Genomic DNA, 9,129 nt, shown 5'->3' on the forward strand with positions numbered 1-9,129 from the left:
GACTTGGAGCACAGATTTATTTCCCACCAAATCATTTTTGCTCAGTTAAGTTTCCCCAGGCTCTCAGCTCCTGCCAAGGTTAATGCAGGCCCTGACTCTGCCTGTTGGTTTGTATTAATTAAGCCAATCAATGATCTTGTATCATACAGTGTCTGTTTTTAATATAACCTATTTGACGAGGCTGTATTAATTTCGGAGAAATATGCGCTGGCATTCTGGCATGCACTTTTCCTAATTATCTCGCCGGTCTCATTCAGCAGTGAAATTAGACAGTGGTTATCACGGTTAATGGAAGCCCATAGCTTTTAGCTAAGTGATCTCTCCAGTCGCCAGTCATCTTTTCTTGCTCCTGGCTACATAAACATGATTGTGCTATCTAAGCAATCCCTTGTGGCTGTGGATGTGAATGCTTTCACAAAATATTCTGCTTTAGAGCTACAGGGTAGCACCTCGTGTCTCTAAGTAGGAGGATAGCCAGATTGCAATGGGAGGTCTGTGCAAGGAAACATTACCCAATAACAAAAATGAGACAAGGAGAAGCAGCTTCTGAGGGAGTGCAGGCAATTGGCAGCCTGACCTTGTAGGTAGGTGTTCAAGGTCAAAAGGAATCCTCCATATTTTCTCCTTGTGCTGCTCTTGAGTCTAGCTCCAGCTGTCCAAGCGAGGACTTCCTCTTCTGTGTTCTGATCCCTCTTTTCCTTCATTTACCCATTCACGAAGCGCCTACTGGGAAAGTCAGTCGTTACAAATTACAAATGGACTAAGATTTTCATTAATGGGTTGATTTGATACTAAACCAGTTTTTGAAAGAGGGTTTAAGGAAGACCTCCATGAGGAGGCAACTTCGGAGCTGACACTGTTCTGGCCACAAAGATCCAGATATAGGAAGAACCAAGCAAAGAAAGTGATCCAGGAATAGTAACCATGAAATCTTGAAGCAGGACCCTTTCTTATTCTAGAAACCAAGCCAAGGCTAGAGTATGGGGAGTTCTAGAGAGAATAGAAGAGAGACTGATTGTACACCTCCATCAGAGAGGCCTTCTGTCTTCCCATGGTCCTTCGGCTACTCTGAAAAGTGGTTGACATTTTCCCCCTCACCCACCGGACAACGAGCACCTTCAAGGAAAGTAATGATGCAATGCTCACCTCGTCTTACTTTCTATGCCAGTTATGATGCCTGTGTTAAGTAGAAATGCTAGAAGGTTGGGCCAAATATATTTGCATTTATTCAAATGGGCTATGAATTCCAGTTTTTAGCTGTGACAACAGGAAGCTACTCTATCTCTGAAAGGCTTGCTATTTATAGTAGGCCATATTTATTGAGTAGTTTTCACCAGCCTGACACTGCTCATATATCTCTACTTCTTTAAGGCTTACAAATATTCAGAGTAGATATATTTGTTTTCATTCTGAAGATAAAAGACTGGGGAGCAGGTATATCAATAAACTAAAATTGGAAGTATAAGTGTTTGAACCCAAGGCAGTCAATTCCACAATACATATATCCTTAATCATGATTGCTAGCAGCCAAAAATCATCTTGGAAAGCTGATCAAATCATTGAGATGCATCAGTACTTAATGCCCTGAAATGTAAGCAAGATATTTGACCTGTCAAAAAGGAGTATACTTGCCTTGAATGCGCATTACTTCGAATACATGAAATATACCTTTAATGAATTTCCATATCATTGCTTTCTTGGTTATAAGAAAAGATTATCTAGTCACACTTCAAATGGTTCCCCTGTTGCTATAGAAACTGCTTTTCCTTAAGTTTCTGAGGTGACTGTCAGCTTATAAAGCGCTCGGTGCTAGCAACAACAGCATTAATGGATAGCTTGGGGAAATTCAAATCTTGCCAATATCCTCCATCCTCTTACTTTCCTCTTCTCCAAAGCAACTCACATACTGAGCCTAATGAGAACCTGGGTACTTGCCAGGCAAACATAGTTGCAAATCGAACTGTAGGTCTCATGCCAGGGTCATTCCCTGGTAAGACCCAAAGATCTCCCAGGACTTGAGACTTATACACAGCCTTTGTGAGTGACCTATTTCCCCTGAAGAAATAAGGAGGAAGAAGAGGAAGATGATGAGAAGGAAGAGAAAGAAATGAAGCAGAATTCTAGCCACCTGTATTGAGCAGGGTGAAGAGCCTGCTGTCTTCTCTTTTTCTTCTGTCTTCAAGCCCCCAATTGTTAGCACACAGGGGGACTTCGCTCTTCTCCTCACACTTCTACTTCTAGATCCAGAACCTTATCTTTTTCCCCTCCTTTTTGCTTTTCCTCTCTCCTCTTCTTTTGTATTTTAATGTAAATGTAAGTGATTTTTACCTTTAGTGTTTATTAAATTCTAGTGTATCCTACACAAGCCCAATTTCTTGCTTTTCTATTCTTATTGTTTCTGATTTTTTTTTTACTATAGTTAAATTAATAGTTTATCTTGGAATTATTGTTGCTGTTACCATGGTCTTTCTCTCTTCTGAGTGGTAGTGAGGAAATGGAAAGTTGTATATGGAAAATAAAACACAGTGAGCTCGATTTTACTGTCTGTAAGTTGCAAGACTAGTATTTTCTGTTTTCCCTCATGTAAGATCTGAGCTAGGGAAAGACATGAAAAGATGTGTGGACCAGAGGCAAGAGAGTTAAGAAAGGAGTTGATATATAAATTACTTGGTTAAATGGTGATTCCTTTTTTATACAACTATTTAAAGGTCATTTTTAAAAAGACAAAAATTAGCTAGATCTAAAATACTTGGGCACAATACAGGTTTCTAGGCATTGACACACAGTAAGACCAAAGGAAGATACTCTTCAAAGAGGAACAGAAAAGCACAATGCCTATGTGCATCTGATCATACAAAATAATACTTATTGACATGAACTCCAGGAAATGGAAACAAGAGGGTTCTTTTTCATTTTTGCTGTTTTTTCTTTTCTTTTCTCTTTGTTCTGTCTGTTCAATTACGTGTCTTTGAGAGTGTAAAGGGAGGCACAGAAATGGAGGGACCAAAGGTGAACAAGTGCAGCAATGTTACTCACTGGGCACCATGTTGAAATTGTATGCAAGTTGTGTATAACCTGTGAGTGGGGGGTGGAAGGGAAAGCCTGAGAGAGAGCAAGGGAAGGGGTGACATTATCCAAGAAAGAAAAGTAATGTACTGTTCACCTGACATATAACTGTACCCCCCTCTGTATATCCCCTTCATACTAATAAAAAAAATTAAGGGCAGCAACTACTTTAAAAGTACGTTTTATAAATATCCAGAATGTCATGACGAAACACATTGCCTTGTAATATTGATGTGATAAGAAAAATGACAAGAGATTGAGCTCATGAGATCTAAATAACAGCTATTCTTTCTAGGGAAGGAAGCTAATGAGAGAGAAGTGAACTGAGACATTCACATGCTGGAGGAACTAAAACGTATTTTCAAACTTATGGAAAGAAATAATACTTTGCAACTTTTTTTTCATTGCTAACAGAATCCCAGAAGGCCATACGGAAATTAAAACATCACCCATGTTTAGTTGGAAGAAAAATCTTAAACAAAACATATAACTATCCTCTGTGCAGATAGCATATTGCAAATGCAACATTTTTCATTGCATTGTCATCATACCTGACTGAGGAAGGTATTCCTTTCTATCTTTTTGGTCTAAAGCATCCTCTCAGAATGTTTCTGAGAGAAAACTCCATTTTAGACACTCAGCTGGAAAGCCATAGGAATTTTTTTAAATAGAGACATGGAAGCAGAGATTTAGGAAGCCTACATGGCACCCAGATCATCCTGAACAAACGGAAAAAAAGCACCAAAGGTTTGACCACCGCATGGCAGAACCTGACATAAAACCATAGCCTAAGGCCACATCTCAGGGCAACCAATTTGTGCAGGAAGAAACACAATGTCGGGGAAAGCCTGATTTTACTTTCAGGTAAATTGCAATCTCATTGAGAAAGTACTTCAGATAACTAAATTATAGAGAAATAGCTCTGAAAGTCAATTAGAGTGGTGCATCTGGGAATTAAGACAACAGATGAAAACATGTGGATATACAATTCTTATATACATAATCTATAATATGTAATTGTCTATTGTATAGAATATATTCATGTATATTTTATTATACTGTGCTTTATATTTATGTAAATATATTTATATTTTACAATATATTATGATATAAACATATAGAGAATATGACATTTTCAGACATATAATATCCATACATGTATACACAAATATAATACATATATCCTAAGAAGACCTCTTGTAAAATAAAAAAAAAAACAAATCTAGAAATATCACATGCCTTAGTTAAAACCACATAGGACATTTAAAATTGGGCTTGACTTTTCTCTGGCAGGAAAAGAAATTCATCCAATTTAAGCCTGAAAAGAAAAATGGGCACAGCACCCATGTATCAAATGGGAAGTGGAAACGAAATGAAGTAACTGAGTCCAGGAATTTCAAATGGAGCTGGATCTCAAAGAGAGGGGCGGGGGAGGGGATGCATAAGAGGCGATTCTGGTCACACGGGAGCTCAGGGCTGGGAGCTCAGGGCTGCGTCGTGAAGGGCAGACAGACTGCCTCTGTCCAGAGGTTAGTGCTGTCCCCAAACTGGGCGCAAAGTGGTTGGAAAGACTGGAGGACTGTCCTTGAGAGAGAAAACACAGCTTCTCCTGGAGGCCCTTGGCAGGTGTAGATCATGACCCAACCTCTAGATCTCTCTTTACAGCATCGCTGAATGGATATCAAGTTCACAGAATCCTGCTTCCTGGCCTAGACTCTGGGTTGCATTCATTAGCCTGCCCTCTGTTCTCCGATATTCTCTATTTATCTTCTGGATGTCTGAGGTGTGTTTGTCTTGGCCTTTTGACATGGTGCTACCCCATAATCTCCCAGACCTTCACCTCATTCCACAGTCCCTTGTCTCAGAATGCTTGTCAGTGCTCATGATGAAGTAGATGTACGAAGAGGTTAGAATGCCCCAAGTCAGGTTAAGAGTACAATGCATCTATGCCAATGTCACCCATTCCATTGTGACATTGTGATTATTATTTTTTATTATTACTATTATTATTATTTTCCAGATATTAACCTAAGAAAGAAAGCTCTATAGTAGTCACTACCTGTAGAGCAAGGAGCAACAGAGACAGGACCATGGTGCCTTCCCTCATCAATCCTCAGAGGAACAAAGGAAAACATCAAATGAATCATCATATATGGTGCTAATTGCTAGGATAGTGGACACATAAAGGAAAAGTACATAAAAAATGATGACACAGAAAAGAAAAGAAAAGAAAAGTACAGGGAGCTGGGCACCGGTGGCTCACGCCTGTCATACTAGCTACTCAGGAGCCTAAGATCTGAGGATCACAGTTCAAAACCAGCCCGGGCAGCAAAATCCATGAGACTCTTTTCTCAATTAACCACAAGAAAACTGGAAGTGTTTCTATGGCCCAAAATGGTAGGGTGCTAGTCTTGTGCAAAAAAAAAAAAAAACCTCAGGGACAGTGTCCAAGCCCCATGAGTTCAAGACCCACAACTGACAGAAAGAAAAAGAACACGGAGGCATAACCTATCTAGAGAAGGGTGGCAAAGGGGTTCCTCAGAATTGTTCATCCCAGTTAAATTGTTCTAACAAGGAGAGCAAGAAGCATCTTCAGGTGCCCAAAGCTGGCTGTGTGGGGACACGGGAGATGGAAACAGGCAGAACAACAGAGGAACAGGAGATTGTTGGAGAGATGAACAGCATCACCGTTAATCACATACATCAGAAGTGGAAATAGGTACTCACAAGAGGAAAGGTGAGGCGCAAGGGGGAGAGAGGTAGAAGAACAAAGGGGAACATGGGGAGAATTCAGGCAATAATTCATTGTCTATACCACTGAGTTAAGACATACAAAATCAGGGAAGAGGAGGGTCAAAGGGGTGAAGATGTGGAAATGATGACACCCATCAAAATGCACTGCACACAAAAACTCCTTTGTTAAGTGGCAAGAAAAATTCAATACATAACCCAAAATTAAGATAAGTAAGGGAAAGGGGTGACTTTGAGCAAGGTGCACTGTATTCATAACTGCGTTCAAGAATAGCAACTCCTTCACACAACTACTTAAAGATCATCACAAAATAGGGAGTGAGTCAAGTCTGAACCGTGGAAGGAGAGAGTAATAAGAAACCATTCCCATCTCTTTGAATGACTCAATGAGTCTCTGAGCAAACTCTGCCCAGGAACTGTGAGCTACACAGTACTAACTTGTTCCTGACACATTACTGAGCTGTAGGTGGTAATTGTCACAGTAATGTGGGGAAAACACTTGTGGTCCCAAAGAGTTTTGCCCTGTGAATATATCTCAGCCTGTGTTAGGACACTTTAAAGTAGCACCTGACAGCTAAATAACTCTCAGTCACGATGTGTCAGTCAGCATCCTGGTATGCTTGTTACAAAAATCCTACTCCAAGCCAGATGCTGGTGGCTCACGCTTGTAATCCTAACTACTCAGGAAGCTGAGATCTAAGGATGGCAGTTCAAAACCAGCCCGGGCAGGAAAGTCCATGAGACTCTTATCTCCAATAAACTACTAAAAAACTGGAAATGGCACCATAGCTCAAGTGGTAGAGTGCTAGCCTTGAGCACAAAGAGGCTCAGGGACAGTGCCCAGACCCTGAGTTCAAGCCCCAGGATGGGAAAAAAAAAAGAAAAAGAAAGAAATCCTCCTCTTCCTTGGGCTCCCTCAGCCTCCTGGAAAGTTTCACAAGCTCCAGTATAAACACTTACTTAGGCATGCTCCTATGCAAAGGAACGATATTATACTCACAGCCCCAGAATGCGAGGGGACAAAAAAAAAAATATGCTTAGCTGGACACAGTGGCTCAATCCTATAATCTGAGTTGATTTAGAGAGTAGAGTTCCAAGGAGCAAGGTTCAAAGCCAGATCAGGCATAAAATACTCCTGGAACTCTATCTCAGCCAATGGAAACACAAGTAGAAGGATCACAGTGTAGGCTGGTCTTGGCATAAAGAGAGACCCTATGTCAAAAGAAACAATCAAGGCACAACGGAGATTGAGTTGTGTCTGGCTAACAAGACTGAGGCTCTGAGATCAATCCCAAGTACTGCCTGGAAAAATCATAATAAAACAGTGTACATTTTCCTCCGTGCTTGTGATGTGTTTCTCCCTTTCCTTTCCCTTTATTGTGAATAACTTATACAGATGGCTTTCTGTATAGCCCCCTGATCGTCCGCTCAACATAGGCCCACCCAGCTGTATTAGAGTCCTCTCTTTTCTTCTCTTCACCTCTTCAGATAGAAACTACAAGAAGGGTCAAAGCTATTCTGACCTAGAGTGTATGGATACAAGACGTTTAAGTGTAGATTGAATTCATTCATATGTTTAATTCCTGAAAAATGAACTTGCTCATAGGTTTATTAATATCCTAAGTTCTGTTTTGTGGTGTTTTATTTTTTCAGATAGTAGAATTTGTCCAGTCAGAAAATTTAGGACAGCCTGAAATGCAGAAGTTTCCAAGGCTGCGTTATTACTGTGGAAACGACCCTGCTGGATTTGGCTGTGTTCCTAGATCAGGGAGTAGAGAGGAATCATTGGCATTTAGATCTCTGTTTGTTTGGTTTGGTTTGGTTTGTATTTTGTGGAAGGAAAGGCCTTGGCATTACTATTAGCCTTGCAGACAATCCTAAATATCTAAGGGGAAAAGAACGTAATCAGGCAAGAAACTGAACGAGACCTATTGGTCACAGAACAGATCATGACAAATTCATTTGAAGTCTCTCTTGGGGCTAAAAACAAGTGAATGAACATTAGCAAAGCTGAAATTACTCAGCAGTTGTTGAGCACTGAGTTACGAGCCTGAATTTGTTCTTTCAATAGATAGATTCAAGTCATTTCAGCAAAGCAGCGTTTGTGTGAACGTTCTCCATAGAACCTTCTCTTGACTTAGATGCAGGAGGTTCAATCAAAAGACCTCATCTCCCTATGCAATTAGCAGGTGTGATAGAAACACAGGTTCCACTTTGTGTAAACCTAGTGCTTTGCAAACTTCCCTACCTTCGCAAAACAGACTCTTTACTCTTTTGCACCAATTAATTCTGAGAGAAAGCAATATAAATGTTACCAGAATTGAATCGGGGCTGGGAATTTGGCTTAGTGATAGAGTGCTTGCCTTGCATGCATGAGGTCTTGGGTTCACTTCTTCAGCACCACATAAGCAGAAAAAAAAAAAAAGCCAGAAGTGGCGCTGTGGCTCAAGTGGTAGGGCGCTAGCCTTGAGCTGAAGAGCTGAGGGACAGCATCCAGGCCCAGAGTTCAGGCCCCATGGCCAACAAAAAAAAATTACCAAAATCTATGGTAACTGGTCAACCAGTTGACTACTCACTGGCCCACCCAAAAAAAAAAGCCAGGAGATAATAGATGATGGTTAGAAATTTATTTATTCAAGATGGGCCCTAAGGGAAATAGACTTTTCTGCCTGACATCTTCCTCTTGGTAAGGGAAAGGACTGGAGATCGCAAAAAGCTTTTGTGGGACTGACAGAGCAAAGCAGTTGTTATGGGAATGCCTCTACTGAATGGAGCCTTTCTGTCCAGTATTCTGCTTCCTTCTCCTCTTAGAAAGTTGATACAAGACCTTGGGCCTCGGGTGTCCCAGGGCCAGCGTGTGCCTCTTCTTTGCAGACACACACACATTATTTTCTGCAAGGTAATTCACATGAGATAAGGAAAAGAAAGTCTTCTTTACAATTTAGAAGATCATGTGGAAGAACGACGAAAGATGATGCAAAAGATGAGGGAGGGAAGGCAAGAAAAAAAAAAGAACAGTTTCAAAAGTAGGCTTCTACCACCAAGTATCATCAGTGAGCAGGCCCTAACTCAAAAATTCCTCCAGGGACAGGGGGGAGTGTAATCTCTGATATCCCTAAAATTAAGGGGAAAAAATGCAGATGACAACTCAGGAAAGAGCCAGAGGAGGTGAGGCACAGGACGGTACTCCATCCTTCGTTATTCATCAGGTCAGTACCTCTGCCAGCTGGAGGGGCAAGAGATTGGGAGATGGGACATACGAATGAATCATCATGTTCGTGTGCCTGGTGAGAGTTAGGAATGGTGCCTGCC

The sequence above is a fragment of the Dipodomys spectabilis genome, unplaced genomic scaffold (assembly GCF_019054845.1).
Source record: "Dipodomys spectabilis isolate Male_0828 unplaced genomic scaffold, ASM1905484v1 ptg000258l, whole genome shotgun sequence".
NCBI lineage: Eukaryota > Metazoa > Chordata > Mammalia > Rodentia > Heteromyidae > Dipodomys > Dipodomys spectabilis.